The following is an 18,639-nucleotide window of genomic DNA, read 5'->3' on the forward strand; positions in this document are numbered from 1 at the left end:
GCCCCTAATGTCCCCGCTGGGGCAGAGCTAACCACACTTGGCAGGTATTCCCAAATTCATGCTTGTTTTGGGTTCCCTTTTGGGTCAAATGCCTTTGCAGAGCAAACCCAGTGTCTTGCAGCACACCCATGGTCATGCTGGCACATCAGGTGATGAAAAGATGGGTTAGAAGTAGCAGTGCTGCACAAGAAGATATCCTCAAGCGAGCTGGAGGCATGGAGAAGACTGCCACATGCAAAGGGACTAAGGAGCCTGGATGATCCAGCCTTGCTCCAAAAAGACATGTGGTTGGCACCTACCAGCACCCCTGGCAGATGGGCAGCAGGGAAGGTGCCCTATTGGGTTTGGGGATACCACGGGCCATGAACAAAGGAACAACTGCAGCTCACTGCACTTATAGCCCACTGGAAGAGGATTCAAGGCCATTTCTCCCCTTTCTGCAAATGACAATTTTCATTAAGAAAAAAACCTGGCTCCTAAAACTGACACTTTATGCATGAGGCTCACAATTTTGGATGAAACGTGGAAAACAAGAGGAGACACTTGCTAGAAACCCTTTGTATGTTTTGCAGACACCTTTGGCACAACATGTCTTTAAGCCCACCAAAAAAAGAAAAAAAAAATCCCATCAATTTTTTAGCCTTCCAATGGAGATTTCCTGATTAGCTCCGTCCTGCTGTCTCCTCGTGCAGCCTGCATGCATGAGGCTAGGAAGCCCTCCTAGATGCTTTCAGCTGAAAGACACCATTCAGGCAAATAAACACCCACACAAAATTGTGTGCTATAGAAAAATGACATTTAGAGGATGTTGTGATTACCGGGGCAGGCACTGGCAGCTGATGTGGCATCCTGGGGCGGCTGACGACCCAGCTCCCGCTCGCCCTCCCAGGCAGGCAGTGCCAAGGGGACCTGTGGCACCGCGTCCCCCAGGGACACACACACAGGGTTGCAGATCCCAACACCACCACAGGCTGTAACACAACCAACGGTTTGGGGTTTCAATCCCTTTTATGTGATGATGGCACTAAGGATGCAGGCTGCAGTTTGGGGGAAAAAACAGCAGAATCAGTCAAGCTGTCATCCACATGCCACCACTCCCTGGCGGGGCCTGCCATCTCCCCATCTTCAAAGGGCTGCCTTCCCACCCTGCTTTCATCTCCCTCGTTATCCTCCCCACACACATCCAAGCAGGGAGCAGGCACTCGTTGCCAGAGGTTTAATTGCATCCCTACTTGACACTCTCCTGTCATGCCTTCCCTCCTGCAACTCTGTTGAAGAGGGGGTTGGGGGTTGTTCAGGGTTTTTTTTTCCCCCATTTTTAATTTTTAATGATCCGATTCCCTTTTATAGCAAGCCAAGTGCTTCTCCTGAGCACCTCAGCCCTGGCACAGCCGCAGCAAGCTCAGCAGGTAGCCGGCAATACCAGTGGGTGTCCTGCCGTGCTGCCCTCCAGGATGTATACACAAATAAATTCAGAGAGGTTTCTGTATTCGGAGCAATGCCGTACTCCGACGAGGAGGGGTGGGAGGTACCCATCACACACATCCTGCTTTCCTGACCACAACGAGAAGGGAGACGGGGATCAGACCGGCCCTGAAACACCCCATCAGCCACCAAATCTCCTTTCCTACACCCAATCCTTGGGGCACGGTGAGGAGCGTGACCCAGATGGAGAAACAGGCAAGTCCAAGCATCCCCAACCCCGAAGCACCCTTGGACAGACTGACACATGCTCCTGCAGGGAGGGAGCTCAGCACAAGCCCCTGAGCAGTATCAGAAAACACAGCACCTTGGGGATGGGACACCCCAGCAGAGCCTTGTCTCAGGGAGGGATAAAACCTCATTTTGGTGCAAAATTCACCATTTTGCAGCGAAATGCACAAATTCTTGCCATTTCGCATCACCCAGAGCTGATTCCGCCTGAGGGCTGAGCACTTACCCGATGTAATTACAAACAGCACCCGCCTCAGTGCATTGCATTTCTGTATTTCAGCACTGTATAGGCAGAAACTCATGAGATAAACATGAGCTCCCCAGCATCTGGGTTCACATCCTGCAGGCGACGGGCTGCATCTCTCCCCAGCACACAGAAGAAAGAGGCCCGACTCCTCATGATGCAGGCCGTTAATTAAACCAGCCCTTCACCTCTGGAGGAATGGGGTTAGATCCGCCTTGGGACACATGTAAATTAAAGTCAGCGGTGTCTGAGCCCACCCCACCATGGTTTATTTGTGGAGGAAAAGTAAAATTCAATGTGGTTTTTCCTTTCTCGGGGGGGGTTTCTGCTCTTCAGCTCACAGATGAGAAATGAATTGAAGCAGGGTAGGATTTCAAAGGTTCTTCAGGGATAGGTAGCTGCACGAGTTCAATTAGTGGCAACAGGTGTAGGTACATCCGTGTTTGCCTCTCCCAAAAATCCCATCCCTCATCAACCAAGGATTTGCTCCCCCGGGGCAGACCGAGGTGCTCGTAGACTGAGACCTGCATGCTTGGCTGCAAGCAAAACAAAGCTGGTGTTCCCCCAGAAGAAGTGTTTCTCCTCCAGGAAGGTGGATTTGGAAAAATTAAGGGTCTCTGGATGCAGAAGAGCTTCAACACCAACTGTTTAGCTGAGATCATGGCCCTAAACAATGAGTTTAAGCCTAGAGCAGGGCATGGAAGCAGCCGGTTTTGCCTGCCACATGCCCTGCAGTACCCATCTTTCCAACAGGTCCACACTTGCCCGCTTAATCACCACTCTGGGCTTGACTTTCTCTGTTGTTCATGGCTGGGGGGATTTTGAAGGTCTAAAGATGAAATCTGTCCCAGATCCATTTGTTGGATGAGATAGGGGAGAGCACGCATGCCCTGGGCAGAAGGTGCTGCAGGGTTGCCAGCTTGCCACAGAGCAGGGAAACTGCTTTGCTCTCCAAGTCAGCAGGGGGAATAAAAACAACACGTCTCAAAGTCACTTTTGCAGATCACTTTTCTCCCAGTTGGGTTTTTGCTTTAGTTTCCACTTTGCACCGGGCTGAGGCTGCCCAGTCTCACAGCACAGCTCTCCTACTACTGTCGGCTTCCCTTCCTTTTCATAAATCAGCCAGCAATGGCCAACCTTCCGCTCCGGCACTGTTGCACGTGAAATCAGGAGTGAAACGTGGCTGGTGGGCACATGGTACAGCTCATGGACACCCCCTGGCCCGTTTCCACTTCTCACTGGTGTTTCAGCTCTTCACCCTCGGGAATTAAAGCACAGCTATGGAGAAGAGGAGGGAGGTGTTGCAGGGAAGAACGAGGCTGGCACTGCCTCTCCAAACACCCACTTTCAGTGATAAAATGCTAAGTAATTTGATCAAACACTAGACAATTCATCTGCGTACACAGGGAGGTTTACAGTGCAGTGACCAGCAGTTACATGGCCACAGTGGTGATTGGCACTGGATGCTCCTCATCATCCTAATGCTGCTCGAGCTTATTATTCTGAGTCAACAAATGAAGGGGAGATGAAGTTCTCGGCAATGACTTGAGGCTATCACACCTCTATATACTCTTCTGTAAAAACATATTTAGCAGCTGCAGCCTGCCACGGGCTCTTCCCTCTGACGGAGCTGTCAGCCCTGAAAGCAGGACAGGGCTGGGTTTGCCATCGCTGCCCCAATCCCTCACGGGTGGCGAGGCCAGCAGCTGTCTGAATAATAGCCGCAAATTAAATGCCACGACACAGCTCTCCCCGGGGATGCAATATAAGGAAAGGGGAGATTGATTTACCAGTAAATAGACAGCACTGTCCAACCCCTTACTCCTGGGCTTCCCTGCCCTGCCCAGCACTAGATGAACATTTACATCTTTGCTGTATCTTAAAACCAGAGCTAAGGGGTGGGAAGGAAGCCAAGAAATTCTTCCTACGCCAGCAACAAAAAACAATTTAGGGAGAGAAAGGATGAGTGGGATGGGTGCGCTGCCGGGGAGCCAGACAGCACCGGGAGCAGAGCAGCTGGGAGAAGCAGTGGGGCTCCAGCAGCAGGGCAGGAAAGCCGAGGTCTGCCCAGGCAGGGACTGCTCCCACCCAACCTCCAGCACACCCAGCCCTGTTGTTTTGCCCATTTTTAACAAACAGGGTGGTTTTTCACAGCTGGGTGCCCTGTTTTAACCTCAGGCACAGCTCTAATCTGGACTTCAGGAAACCCTTGGAACCTGAGGCAGGCTTGGTTTTAATGAGGGCAGTATAACTAAGGCTGAGTTTAAGGTGGCTGGTGCTATGAAGGCAAGCGATGCCTTGGCGATGCTGTTGTGCACCACATTACACCAGTTCTGGTTGAGTGGGACAAGCACAAGCTGGAGAGGGGACCACCAGGACCGGTGCCAGTGAGCAGATGCATTCCCAGCAGTGCAGTGTCACCTGGAACAAACCTCCTGATGAGTCTGGAGCAAACAACTGGGAGGATCAGGACTCAGGCCGCAAAAACACAAGTCCCAGAAGATGCTCTACTCCCATCCCAGGTATGGGGCTCAATACAGGAGTCATGCAGCAAGATTATTTCTCTCATGAACTGCAGCAACGTGAGACTCCAGGAGTTGATGGAGACGAACTGGAAGTCACACAGAGAAGCCGATATTTTCATGTACCACTTAACGTCGTGTTCACCCCTCAACGCCTACGTGAGCTATTAAGCCACCTAAAGAAGAGGAAAGTGAGCTGCCACAAAAATCCATGGTGGATCCCAGAGAGCAGGTACAGAGGTGCTGGCAGGGCCTGTACTTAGAAGCCCCCTGAAAATGATGCATCTTTGCTTGGCAACTGGCAGACCCACCCTGGGGATTTCAGGAACCACTGATGTCACCCCAGCCCCTCTTCCAACTGAGAAATCGGGGCATCACCCCTGGGATCTCTGAAGCACACACCCTTCCTGGCTGGGAAGCAAACATCTCCTGTTTCTAATAGGAACTAATTAAGCGCCTTTTCCTCCTTTGCCAGCTCACGCCACACAGTATCCCCTCAATCTAGAGAACATCAAGTGCTTATTAATTATGTCTGAAGTGGTTCCTTGTTAGTGCCGACGCCGCGAAGGATGAGTCACCCTGGGATGGGGCTGGGGGAGAGCTTCAGCCACGGGGCCAGGCTCACGCCGCCAGCACGAGGATGCCAGCACAGGCAGGGACACACGGACACACGGCTCCTTTATGTTCATGCCATGGCACTGGAGAACATCGTGCCTTGGGTTGCACTGGGGTGGTGGGATGCCCCGTCACTGAGTAGGACCCCTCCATCCTGGTAGAGATGGGCCTCAAGGCTTGCATTTTCTGTCAGACTGCTTGAGGACCATGCCCAGGGATGGATTCAGCAAGGCAGGATGGATTCAGCAAGGGGAGGACATTCCAACCAAAGCACAACTGCTCTGCCACATCCCTCATCCACCCCAAGAGCCCCATGCATGGAATTAATTAGAAAAGTAATTAAGAGAGCTCCCCTATGAATATTTATAACGAAATGAGCTATAATTACTATTCCTTGGAGGACAGGCACCTTCTTACCCAACCGTGGAGAGGAGAGGGGAAACACAGCACCGACCAGGAGACCAGAGGCACCATCTGCTCTTGCCTTCACATCTACTTGCCTGCACATGGCGCTGGCCCCTGGTAAACTGCCTCCATCAACCCACACTAGCATGAGCAAAGCACTCCCTTTCCACCCCTGGGGGTGGCATTTTTGGCAGCAAGTCATATTTCTCATAGTCGGGTGCAATTTAATATTATTTCTGTATATGAGTATCATATAAATGTTTTGTACAATTTCTCTCTCTTTTAATAACACCTCCTTTCCCACCCTAAGCAGTTAAATGGTGGCTGCTGCCACTGACTTGTGTGAGTGGCTCTTATCAGCCCTAATCTTCTGGAGCCAGAAAACACCTAAAGAGCCATTTCTGAAAGTTTTACTTCTCTCTCTTCCACTTATTTATTTTTCCACATCCATACTCTCCCTCTCCACACTATTCTTAAAATCTTCCCTGCCCAGTTCCAAGTACCCTTTCCCCACCTCACTACCTTCATCCCAACTTTCCAACACCCCCAATGTAACAGCATGGGAAAGCACAGGGGACCACAGAATTACAACTTTCCTTCCAAATTCCCCTCTCTCTGCACACAGTTGAGCTTAAAAACTAGTTAGCAGGAGAGCCGGTCCCTGGTGCATCCCAAACCCTGGGCAGCCAAGCCCAGCCAATGGCATTCGCTACAAAAGAAATATCTTGGGAAAAAAATGTTTTCTCATGTGTGTTGGGTTTGTGTGTGGCGGGGTTTTGGTAGCAGTGGAGGGTGTACAACAGTGGCCCCTGTGAGAGTTTCTCAAAGCTCCCTCGGCTCCAGCTCTCACCCAGCTCTGGCCAAGGCCGTGACAATCAGCAACGGTGTCTGCACCTCTGTGATAATGTATTTCAGAAGGGGAAATTGAGAGGTGGAGAAGTTCTGAGGGAGATACCTCTGCTCTGAGGTCAGTGGATGAAAGGAGGAGGAAGCAGGGGGAGGTACGCCAGAGCAGAGACCCCCTGCAGCCCGCGGTGAGAGGACAGGCTGTGCCCTGCACCCATGGGGGTCACTGGGGAGCAGATTCTGACCTGCAGCCCGTGGGGGACCCCACACCGGAGCAGGGGCTGCGCCCGAAGGAGGTCGGGACTCTGAGGGCAGCCCCCGCTGCAGCAGTCTGGTGCTGGGAGGGACCCACACTGGAGCAGTGCAGTGCAGGCCGACCTGCAGCCCCTGGGAAGGACCCACGGCACAGAAGTTCATGTAGGACTGTCTCCTGTGAGGGGACCCCACACTGGAGCAGGAGAAGAGTGTGAGGAGTCCTGCCCCTGAGGAGGAAGGAGAAGCAGAAACAAGGAGTGTTGAACTGACCACAACCCCCATTCCCTGCCCCGCTGTGTTGCTGGAGGGGAGGAGGGAGAGAAATCGGGAGCAAAGGTGAGCCCAGGAAGAAAGGAGGGGTGGGGGGAAGCTGTTTTTAAGATGTGGCTGTATTTCTCACTGTCCTACTCTGTTTGACTGGCAAATTAAGTGGTGGTGGTGGTGTTCAAACTAAATTGATGTTCTTTTTTCTTCCTCGATCAAGTCTGTCTTTTGCCCATGACCATAACTGGTGGGCCATCCCTCTGTATCTTTGTCTCAATTCCCGAGCTTTTTGTTTTATTTTCTCCTTCCCATCCCTGGGGAGGAAGGAGTGAGCGAGCAGTTGCTGGTGCATGGTTGCCCTCTGGGCTTAAACTTCAACATCATGGCAGTGGGGCTTCACTACCAGACAGAAATAGGAAGCGAGGAAAGATGAAAAGGCAAAAGTAACAGATGAGCTCCTCAGGCAGCACATTGCTGCGGTGCCAAGGCAGAAGAGAGGGGACCGTGAGTAAGACAAAACAGCTTGATTGCTTTCCATGGCCCTCACTCTTTCAGGTTCTCCTGCAGCATTGTACCCACCAATGGAAAATTTGGCCAGGGCCAAATTCCCACCCTCTTCTTCCTGCATGAGGCTGGCTTGCAAAAAATGCTTGGTCCCAAGGGCAGAGCCCGGCTTGCAGATCAAGAGCCAAGGGAGGAGGTGGAGATGATGTTCATCACACAGTGGAAGAGCTGGTGTTTTGGAGACCCCACATACTGCAGCCACAGCAGCAGCCACTGGAGTCAAGCAGCACAAACCACCCGAGACCCCAACCTGCAAGGAGTTCAAAGGAGAATTCAGAGCAGACAACAGCCTACAACAACACAATGCTACTTGGCTCCAATATAACTACCCTCAGGTCACTGTTGGTTGTGAGCATTGCTGGACAGAGCAAGGAGCAGCTCAAAGGGGTTTCCAGGCTGAAGCACAAGGCTGGAAAGCTATGGTAGCTCATCCTCTACAGCTCACTGACAAGCAAATTGGAGCTGGAGCAGGTGGCGTTCCAACAGCTCAGCGTCCAAGTGGAAACCAGTAGTGAGTGGTGTCCCTCAGGGAACATACTGGAACTATTCAGTATCTTCATCAACAACATAATAAGATTGAGTGCACCCTCAGCAAGTTTGTAGATGACACCAAGGTGGAGTTGATTCACTAGAGGTGATGCCATCCAGAGGGACCTCAACAGGTTTGAACAGCGAGCCTATGTGAACCTTGACATTCAACAAGGCCAAGTTGCACATGGGTTGCGGCAACCCCCAGTATCAGTACAGGCTGGAGGATGAATGGATTAAGAGCAGTTCTGTGGAGAAGGACTTGGTGGACAAAGCGGATGTGAGCTTGCAATGTGCGCTTGCAGCCCAGAAAGCCAACTGTATCCTGGGCTGCCTCACAAGAAACATGGCCAGCAGATTGAGGGAGGGGATTCTGCTCTGTACTCTGCTCTCGTGAGACCCCACCTGGAGTACTGCCTCCAGCTCTGGGCTCCTCAGCACAAGACAGACATGGACCTGTTTGAGTGGGTCCAGAGGAGGCCATGAAAATGGTCAGAGGGCTGGAATACCTCTGGTATGGAGAAAGCTGAGAGAGTTGGGGTTGTTCAGCCTGGAGAAGAGAAGGCTGCAGGGAGACCTTATTGTGGCATTTCAATATATAAAGGGGGCTGGTAGGAAAGATGGAGAGAGACTTTTTACCAAGACCTGTAGTGACAGGACAAGGGGAACAGTTTTAAACTGGAAAAGGGTAGGTTTAGGTTGGACATAAGGAAGAACTTTTTTTATGATGAGGATGGTGAGACACTGGAACACGTCCAGAGAAGTTGTGAGTAGCCCATCACTGGAAGTGCTTAAGATCAAGTTGTTTATAGGGCTTTGAGCAACCTGACCTAGTGAAAGATGTCCCTGCCCACATCAGGGGGGTTGGACAGGATGAGCTTTGAAGGTCCGTTTCAGCCAAACTATTCCATGATTCTATGGTTCCCACACTGGCTCATCCCCATGCCGCAGCGGGCAGGCAGGCAACCCGCTCAAAAGCTCACAGTTAGAGAAAGGACCTTCTGCAAACGTCATGAACTCACTGGCACTGTGCCACCACAGGAAAGGTGCCCAAAGCTGAAGGGTGAAACAACACCCACCTCTGGGCACAGCCAGCTGCTCCCTGCTGAAATCCCCACCCGTGTCCCATACTGGTGGTAGCAACAAGGGGGTAAAAAAAAGCAGTCTCCTCCATCCTCAACATCTGTTACACATAAGTCAAAGCCACCCGAGACTGCAGGGATTTGCAGTACGTAGGCAGCTCTGGAAGCTTTTCTTAGCTGTGAAACATAATTTGCACCTTGGGCTCTCTAAGAATAAGTTGTCTTAAATAATAATACATGATTAAGAGCTCACAAGCTGATTGAATGTGGAGGCAGGAGGTCTGTGATAGTTCCAGGACTCACCCTGTCACCTTCATCCCAACATCGCTGTCTCGCTGTGAGCGCTGGCCCTGCTCACCCCACACACTGAAACCGATGCCTGTGGCAGAACCAGATTTGGGTTTAGCCAGAAGATGATGGTCCTCAGCAGCAGCCAGTCAGCCAGAGAACCTTTTTGCCATGCCCAGAACCATTTCAAGCCTTCAAATTCCACATTTTGCAACAGTGCAAAACCCACAAGCATCAAAGTAATTCCTGCTCTCAAGGAGGGCAACCGGCTCCCTCTGTGCCACAGAGGGGACACACGCTGGCATGCATCAACCCATCCCAAAGCTACGCCCAGGGCAAGTTTATCAAGTGATTGGTTTTAGGTGCCTCAGTGACATCTCACCTGGTTGCAGATAACTACTATAATATAGTAAAAAATTAAAAATAAAAAAATCAGATCAAAATAAGTCAACATTAAGTCACACCTTACAGGCAATTTACCCTCCTGGCTGCAGACCCAGCAGAGGAAAGGCAGTCAAGCTAGAGCAGAAATCCAATTCCAAATTCCCCTTGTATATTCCCCAAGACACCTCTGCTTTTACAGATGAGTTTTAGGCAGCAAAGCCCAGAAACCAGACCTGAGGTTGGCACTCTCTGCCTCTGGCATGGTACACAGCCCTGTGCCCTGGACTTCACAACTCTCACCCAAAAAAAAAGCTAGGAGATGGCAAAACTCTTCCCTCACCAACCCAAGCATCATCCCTGAGAGGCCCCAGGGAGGGAAAAGATGAGATGAGGACATTAGCCCAGGCATTGCTCCCTGCTCAGGGGGACGCTGTTGCCCGGAGGTCAGTGATGACTATGCAGGATGCAGCCACACCAAGGGCACCAAGGTGATCAGCTCACAGCTCTCTCCTTCCTGAAAGTCATTTTCATACAATAAATATCATACAAGCAGATGACTCCTAGGCTTAACATGAAAAAGAAGCAATGTGATTCCACCCCATGCTAATAATTACATTTTCTTGGTTGCTGCTTGCTGGGTGAGGCTCCCCTAGGAGCTCAGGGTGGGGGAACATCCATTCCCTCCTCATGTGAGTTTGCACATCTTAATTTCAGGCACCCACAACTGAATAGTCTGGTTTGATGCTCCAATAGACAAGGCATGGATTATTTCTTGGCCATGAGTCTGCTGCACTGGCTGAAGACGGATGGATTTTCCCATGGCTCCTCAGCCCTCCTCCAAAGCCTTGCTTAAGTGCGCAAGTGATGCTTTGATTTAATCACCATGCTCCTGCTCTCGACGCATCCTCTGAGATACAAGACACCAGGCATGACAAATGACCACTTTTAACACACTCAGAGCTAACACCCACGGCACTGCTTCATTTGTCACCATCCAGGTGCAGAACGACCCAGGTAGCAGACGCAGCAGTTTGGAGAGGGTAGAAAATTAAAATCTCAGTAACCTGCGCTGATTAGTTTTCTTTTTTGCTAACCCTGGTGGGCTCCATCCTTCCTCTGCACATCCCTGCAGTGTCCCAGGCCCTGGCTGGCAAGTCCAACCCACACAAAACTCCTCTAACAGCCAGGGAAAAGCAAGGCGAGGTGCAACAGCGTGACGCACTCCACCTAGTCCATGGCTTTTTCACAGCTTGCGTTTATGCGATGGGTCTTTCACTTAATTAAAAAAAAAAAAAATCATCGCCAAAGGCCTATTTCCCAAAGCAGAGGTTGCAAGAGACCTGCAAAGCTTGACTGCAGCCCCAGGGCACAGCTCCCAAATGATGCTCTGCACAGGGGAGTGCTGATGAGTTATCTCATGACTTGGGGGGAAAAAAAATCCATTTTATTATTATTACTAGCCAGCTGGGGTAAAAAAACACTTTTAAAAATTTTAATTATTATTACTAGCTAGCTGGGAGAGATGCTGGCTCTCAAAGAGTTTGCCTTAGGCTGTGTGGTGTGGTGCAGCCCTGAACATGGGCAAGATCCCCATCCCTTTCTAGCAAACAGCAGCAAAATGGCACCAGTGGAAGCCATTCCCAAATGAGCTCTCTCATGACAAGAAAAAAAAAAAAAGGGAAAAAAAAAGCAACCAAAAGAACTAAAAAGGAAAAAGGTAGAGAAAGGCTTTAATACTTTCCGGGCTGAGTCACTGGATTTGCCAGGTGCTGGCTGTTTGCAAACAAGGGTGGGAACAATGCTGGTGCCGGACGTGGGCTGGATCCTGCGCTTCCTCACTGCTTTCCTATTGTCCGGGAGAACAATCCCCGCTCCTGCCGGAGAGCGAAGGGCCTTCGACATGCTGGGGTGAGAGCCAGGTCTCCTGGGCTGGTGTAAACGGGTGAGATTAGGAAAGCTGGGTGGGTTTTGCAGTCCCGTCCCCACAGGGATGCTCATAGATCCACGCTCACAGCAGTCCCTGCAAGCACACACAGAGCTTTGTACCCTGATATCCCCCAAAAAGATGAGTTTCCCCAAGCACTTCAACTACTGCAGAAAGTTTCCTAGATGGACCATTAACAAGGCACGAGCTCGGAAGCAGATTTATGTCCCCATTTGTAAACAGGTTTATGAAAAGACCTGGGGAGGGGGGAGGGGGCGGAGATGAGAAAATCAAGGGGGGATTTTTCTTCCTCTTTTACAACTGGAATCAATATTATACTCAGAAGTTCTCATTATGGGGAGGGGAAATATCTAAATGGCCCATGGTACAATCTGAGGAGAAAAAAAAAATTATATGCAGAAAAATAAAGCCATACATCACAGCTCATGGCCCACTCCCTAACCCCTCAGAGGCCACATCTGGCTAAGGTAGTCCAACCCTGTGATGCTTGCCTGGCCTCCACTCACACCTTCCCTGGGATATTTCCCAGGTTTCTCCTTCATTTCTCCTTTGGAGGGGTCTGGACCCCGCTCAGGATTTGGGGACAGAGCCAGAGAGCAGTGGCTGTGGTGCCCAAGTCTCCCCACTAGCAGCAGCCAGGACACATGGTCCTTCCCCATCCCTGTGCCGGGGGAAAGAAAAGGGCCTGAATCCACCGGAAGAACATTTTGGTTAATAATGTCTAATTAAGACTTCCATTAAAACCCATCACACTCATTAGAAAAAAAATTTAACAAGGTTTTCCTGGACATTTTCCTTGTGAAATTATTACGGGGGTTAATGGATGCCTTCATTAAGGCATAATTTAAGAAAAATCACACTTTTTTTTTTTTCTTTTTTTGTTGGAGGCCTGGTGATTCAAATGCTTCTCCTCCGCAACACGGCCGTGGTAAAACTGGGCTGCCTGTTCCACCCAGTGGTGGAAGCAGGGAGATCGCTGCCAGGCAAAGGCAAAGCCCCTGCAACAAAGGGAGCATCCCTCCATCCCTCCGGCATCAACGCCCGGATTTGGGGAGAGCTGGAGCTGCTGCTTCCTGGTGCTGCGCAGCCAGGGAGAGAGCAGCTTGGGCTGACTCAGGATAGGAGAGCAGGCAGGAAACTTGATATTGTGAAAAAAAAAAAAAAAAAAAAAAAAAAAAAAAAACAAAAAAAAACACGAGGAAAAGGCCCGTTTTGAGAGGTCAAAGGTTTGTGGCTCAGCTAAAGGCGGAAGAAAGCACCCCCTGGACACTTCCGCTGCTGCTAGGGGTGGAAGGTGCCCTGGTTGCACAGATGCTCTCATTTTGGTCTAAAAGCATCTTTTTTTCATGGTTAGTGTCTACCAGGTGCCCAAGCCTCATGGGATCAGAGGCACAGCAATGCACAGGGAGAAGGAAACCTGCGGCAGCTCCAGCGTGCCAGCGCACTGCCCAGCCACCCCACCTTAGGATGCTAAACAGGAGAAAAGCTAGAAATCATACTTCCAAACCTGCAGAGAAACATTCCCCCCACAAAGCCACCTAAAGCATCATGAGCATCAGCTGCAGCCGCAGAGGCCCCTCCACACCTGAGCTGCCCCGCAGACATCCTGTCAGTGCATCAACCATGTGTCCACGGGTGCAGACTGAGACAGAAAGGTTTGGAAACAAACTGGTTAACCTCGTCCTGGTCCCTAGGAAAGACCTTGAGGAGGCACTGATGGTTTTTAAGTCCAATTATTTAAGATTGCAGGTGGGGGTCTCTGCAGGCGGCCCAGCCCTCGATGCGCTTACCCCACTGGGATGCTGCCAGCCCCATCAGGCACCCTGCCCCAGGCATGGGACAGGGCGAGGTGCCACCGCATCCCGGGGGACACCAGAGCACCCCTCCACCAGCCACCTCACCACCAGCTGGTGCAACACCCGCAGACACCAAACCAGGGATAGGGAGAGGAATGTGTTTCCCAGCATGCTGAGAAGCCACAGCTCTGCTAAACCAAATCCAAGGGCAGGCAGGAGAGATGGGCAGGGAAAGTACCTTCTTTTTCCCTCTGATTTTCCCTCTTGTTTTAGAGGAGAAAGTATTCAAAAAGCGATCACTGGTGGGTTGGGCAAGCTGGAACATGATGCCAGAGAGGAAGCTGCAAGGAGGTGAGAGGCAGCAGGGTTGGCAGAGTCTGGGAAAGATGCTTCCAGGACATGGGGAAGTACACAGGCCAGCAGCATGGAGGAAAAAAAGAAAAATAAAACCACCCTAAAAAGCAATAATAGGCCTTTCTACAGCCCCTGTGGTGCTTGGCATGTTCACCCTGACCTGGGCATCAGGGTGGATAGGCAGAGATCTGCAGCACCCTGGGATGGGTACACCCCAATGCATGGGGGAACAGGGCCTTGTGTCCCCGCAACACGGCAAGGCAACCCCCAGCCTCCCTTGCTGCCGTCCCCCACGGGACAAAACCATCACCTTCTTCACCCGAGAAAACCTCTCCTGAGTGCCCCAACATAGTACAGGGGCACCAGGCCAGACCATCGCACAGGGAAAAGGCAGGCAAAGGCACAGCCAGAGAGACCAAAAAGACCCACAGCACAAGCAACAAACTGACTGGAAAAACTTGATATTTCCCTTGTTTTAAGTGTTAGCAAATTATTCTACTACTAATTACAAAATGTTCATTATTACTATTTTTTTTTTTACAAATCACTTTATAAATCCCATGCTCTGCTATTGTTTTCAGCCATCTGTGATGGATTAATAGAGGAAATCAATAATTATTACCAGGGCTGCTCAGCAGGGGGGGAGGCTAACAGGGGGACCGGCACAGGGCCGCTCGCTCCTTGACATTCAACTGGTGGGATGTGTCCCCCCTAATACCCCTTTCCCAAATCCAGTCCTCCACACACAAGGCAGGAGGGAAGAACAGAGAAAGGAACCAAAGAGATGAAGACAACAAAAATAAACCCACACACAGCTTTGGCAAAGGCTCAGCACAGCCTGGCACATCAGTCAGCAGCTGAAGAAGGGCTGGGGGAACCAAACACCAATGGGGCAGGGGACTGGCTGCCTTGTGAAAAGCTGGGGATGCCCGAGAGCAAGGATGCTCAAGGAGCAGCCTCTGCACCACAAGCATCGCAGCCCAGCTTTGTTCTTATCTTGTGGTTGGGTTCTTTTGTCATTTTGCCACCACTGCTAGCTCAGATTTCCAGCTGTTGTGAGCAAGCAGTTTGGTTCATCATCCCGAGCCATGGCAGCTTGGAGGATCCCAACCATGCTATGACAGGAATCTGCCAGGAGGGGTAAATCAAAAGTGAGACAAGCCTGGGAAGAAGCAGGACTGCTCTCTTACCCTTTCTCCTTGGATTTATAAATACAAAGTAAAAATTAAGCACAAAGCTGACTTAGATCCAGACTTTTTACTTTGACAGCTTCTCCACTAACTGAGTTATCACCTGGTACTGGGAAGGTCAGAGAGAACGTCAGCATGGTTCCAGCAGACAAAAATACAGTGTCCCAATCCTCAAAATCAAAAGGAATCAAAGCTGAGACACCCACAACTGCCACCATTCTAGTGAGGGGTTACCTTGCCATCACTAGGTTTCAGAGTCAAACACCTGCAGAGAAAGGGTTTAACAATCTTCCTCAAGAACAAGCAAAATCCACCCAGCATGCTCATCCAAGGTCTCGAACAATTTCCCCAGCCTCCCAGCAATCCGTGCTCTCGCTTTTCCTCCCACCTCCTCCCCAGCACAATGATGCATTGCACCTTGACCACGCAAGGAAGCCATAAAGCAAGGCTGAGGGACAGGGCAGAGCAAGACGAATGGATTTAATATCAACCCGAACAGAGCGTGGGCTATTGCACTGAATGAATTATTCATTTTGGATTCAATAACAGCCTCCATTTCGCATTGACCCACAGCTCTCACGGGCACAAGGTGCTGAAGAGGATGGGGTAGGCAGTTCCATCAGGTATGGCGTGCCATCACCCAGCTGGGAACACAGCTTCGCACCAGCCAGGAGGTCTGTGCCAAACCCATGCCAGCCCAGGATGGAAACAAATAACGGGGCAGATCAATAAAGAAAATCTCCCTCCCCCCCATCTTAGCATTGTGGTGGTAATGATCCCCCATCACTCTGACCCTCAAACATAACGCTAATCTCTTCGGGACTCGAAATACCCCCAATGAAGATTGTGCTCTGCCTGTGCCTTTCGCGAATGGCTAAGTGCCGATAAAAGCTGGTATTAATGAATCCCTCAGCGCCCCGAGCTCTGCTGTCAGCACGAAACTGCTCCGGTCTAATAGCCCCATGATAGGCACAGCCTCTATCCCAGGGGGTGGGAAGGATGAGAGAGGGCTGGGGAGCTAAACAATTCAACCCTATTTTTGTTCCACTGCTGAAGAATTAAGCCCATTTTCTCAGCCTTAAAATACTGAGGGATTTTTTTTTATGGTTTTTTTTTCCTTGGTGACAGTTCCCCCAGGCTTGTTAAGTGGCTCATCTCAGGTTGATGAAGGCTTTGAGCAGATGTCAGGAGCATGTGCCTCCCAGGAGCCAGGGTGTGATCCTGGCAGCATCCCTGCAAGGCAAACCCAGCGGGTGAACAAGGCAGGGGAAATACAACCCCTTCGAGAGCATGAAGCCAAATAGAAAACCAATACATTATTATTTCTAGACCTTGTGATGTGTTGTCTTCTGCCTGCTCACCTTTGGGAAGGGCAGCAGTGGGCTCAGGTCTCCCCTTATGGTCTCCACGGTCCATGGGGATACAAGGAGGAGCTTCAGAGCCATGTCAGCTACCAAGAAGCTGGAGTCCACCCCAAGGTCAGATTTTTACTCAAACGCAGTTGATTTTCCAACAGTCCTAATGTAAGTCCTGGCTCAGGCTTTTAGGGCTGGTTTTAGTGAACTTCTAGGAGGGCCTGGCAGGTTTATGGGGTTTGTGTTCCTCAGCAGCATTGAGCAGGACCTTCAAACGTGCAGATCCCACTCACCATCCCAGCCTTTCATCTGCCCCCCTGACATGAGAACTGAGAAATACCCTTAAGGATTGGGAGAGGGGAGTTATTTGAGCTCTGCTCTGGAGACAGCATTGTACCAGCACCTAACAGCGCCCATGGGATCATCAAAAAAGTATGGTCTCATTATCAAACATGTGCTTCGTGCCATTTAACCACCTGCTTGGTCTGCACCCACAGTGTACTTCAGTGCTTTTCAGGATACCAAATGCTCTGGCTGATCAATGAGGACATTTCTAACCCCTCTGACCTGTCAGGATCCTGAATTTTCCCCTCAAGAAGCCTGAATGCAAAGCATGCTCCCCATGCAAAGGCAAAACACTGTCCTGGAGCTCAGCAGAGCTCACACTTGGGCAGCACGAGGGGTTTCCCCTTTGGCATCAGCACTGCCATCAGGAGTGGGAGCACAGCTGGAGACAGATGCTGCGGCACAGAAACCTCAGCAAAAGTTCACAGGGGGTCTGCTTGGTGCAGCTTCAACAGCATGAGTCTAATGCTCACCCTGAGCAGGTCTGCTTCCATGCCTCTCATGTCTTGCTGTCCTCCATCCTCTGCCCTGATCCAAACTACAAGCACTGAGTAGGTGCAGCATGCTCCTCCCAGGGGTTTAGAGGCACTCAGGACCTCAGCCTCCTCCACCAGCCCAGCTGGTGCAAAGCATGCTCCCCATGCATGCAGCCCAGCTGGTGGTGGATAGAAAGGTCAACACCACCAATATCTACAGTTTTACATTATCATTGTTTTCCTACATTTCTGGCAAAATGACATTATTTACCAATTCCAGACTTTAGCTAAAATTAGTATTTATTTTTGCATGATGAGAAAATGTCGTTTTGCCATAAAACCATGTGTGCTATTTGTTTGTTTATTCAATAGCAGAGGAACATATCACCAGAAACGCTCCGGTTTGCAAAGAGCCTTCCCTCCAATGGAGCACTTCAGCTCCTCATATGAACAGACCACCTCCTGGTGGGAACAAAATCACACTCAGTATCACCGGTGAAACTCAAAGGAATCCATGGGAGATGCTGCTCAATGTGAAAGCAAGGCACGAGCGCACTGACTCTGGTGGTTTCCCAGTTTTTGGAGTCCTGGCATGGGAAGGCATCACTGTCCCCACCTTGGCCAGGCAGGAAGGTGGATTTTCACAGTGAAAAACTACACAAGCTCCCAGGTTTAAAGCAAACAAACAAGTTTCTCCATAGCTTGAATCCCAGCTTTGCCATTTTCATATACCCAGAATTACAGGTAGAGAAGAAATACTGTGGTGGCCATCCCAATGAGCATCACAGCCAAGCCTGGTGCTACATGTGCTGCCACCTGTACCAAAAGAGGCCCAAGTCAGACCTCCTCCTGTCACCCCCTTCCCCAAAACCAGCCCTAAAGCACTTTGACACCTGCCTTTGACCTTCTCCTTCTTCCCAACCTTTCCCTGACCTGGTGGTGCCCACCTTCTAGAAGCTTTTTGGAAAGCGCTGACAAAACAGCGTTAGCTTCTCATGCAAAAAGCTCTTTCCTCTTCCCTCCTTCCAAGCAGCATACAAAACCAATACCTTCATTTAAGAGAGCAGAAGAAAAGGCCAGCCAGTAAAGCTAATAGAAAAAAAATATCCGCTGTTATTTGGGAAATATTCACCAGAATGGCGAACAGAGATGAAAAGCGGTGAGTGTTATTTCCATATTTATAACCCTGTGCTGTGGAGGACTCCAGCAGGCAGCAGCATGCTGGTGGTGTGGCTGGGGGAACCCAAAAAAACCCAGCAAAATAATTCCAATTAATGCCGAGAATCAGGGCGGCTTCACTGCAGTCGGGCCCGATGGCGGCTGCCCGACTCCTGCAGCTTTGCTGGGGAAATAACGAGGCAGATGAAAGGGGCTCAGCCGGCAAGTACCAGCCCGCACAGCACTTTGAAGGCAGCAGATCACAGAGGCAGCTTCCAGCGGGCTTGTGGCAGCAGATGCGCCGGCACCC

General features: G+C 50.6%; 1 protein-coding gene across 2 annotated transcripts in view; it reads right to left on the reverse strand.

Annotated features, from left to right (window-relative positions):
- The window catches only part of EPHB1 (EPH receptor B1), a 74,311-nt gene that overhangs the window by 25,696 nt on the left and 29,976 nt on the right, over window positions 1–18,639 (reverse strand). The gene's annotated exons all lie outside the window — the stretch shown is intronic.

This window comes from Athene cunicularia (assembly GCF_003259725.1).
Source record: "Athene cunicularia isolate RWA chromosome 9 unlocalized genomic scaffold, athCun1 chr9_part2, whole genome shotgun sequence".
NCBI classification, from domain to species: Eukaryota; Metazoa; Chordata; class Aves; order Strigiformes; family Strigidae; genus Athene; species Athene cunicularia.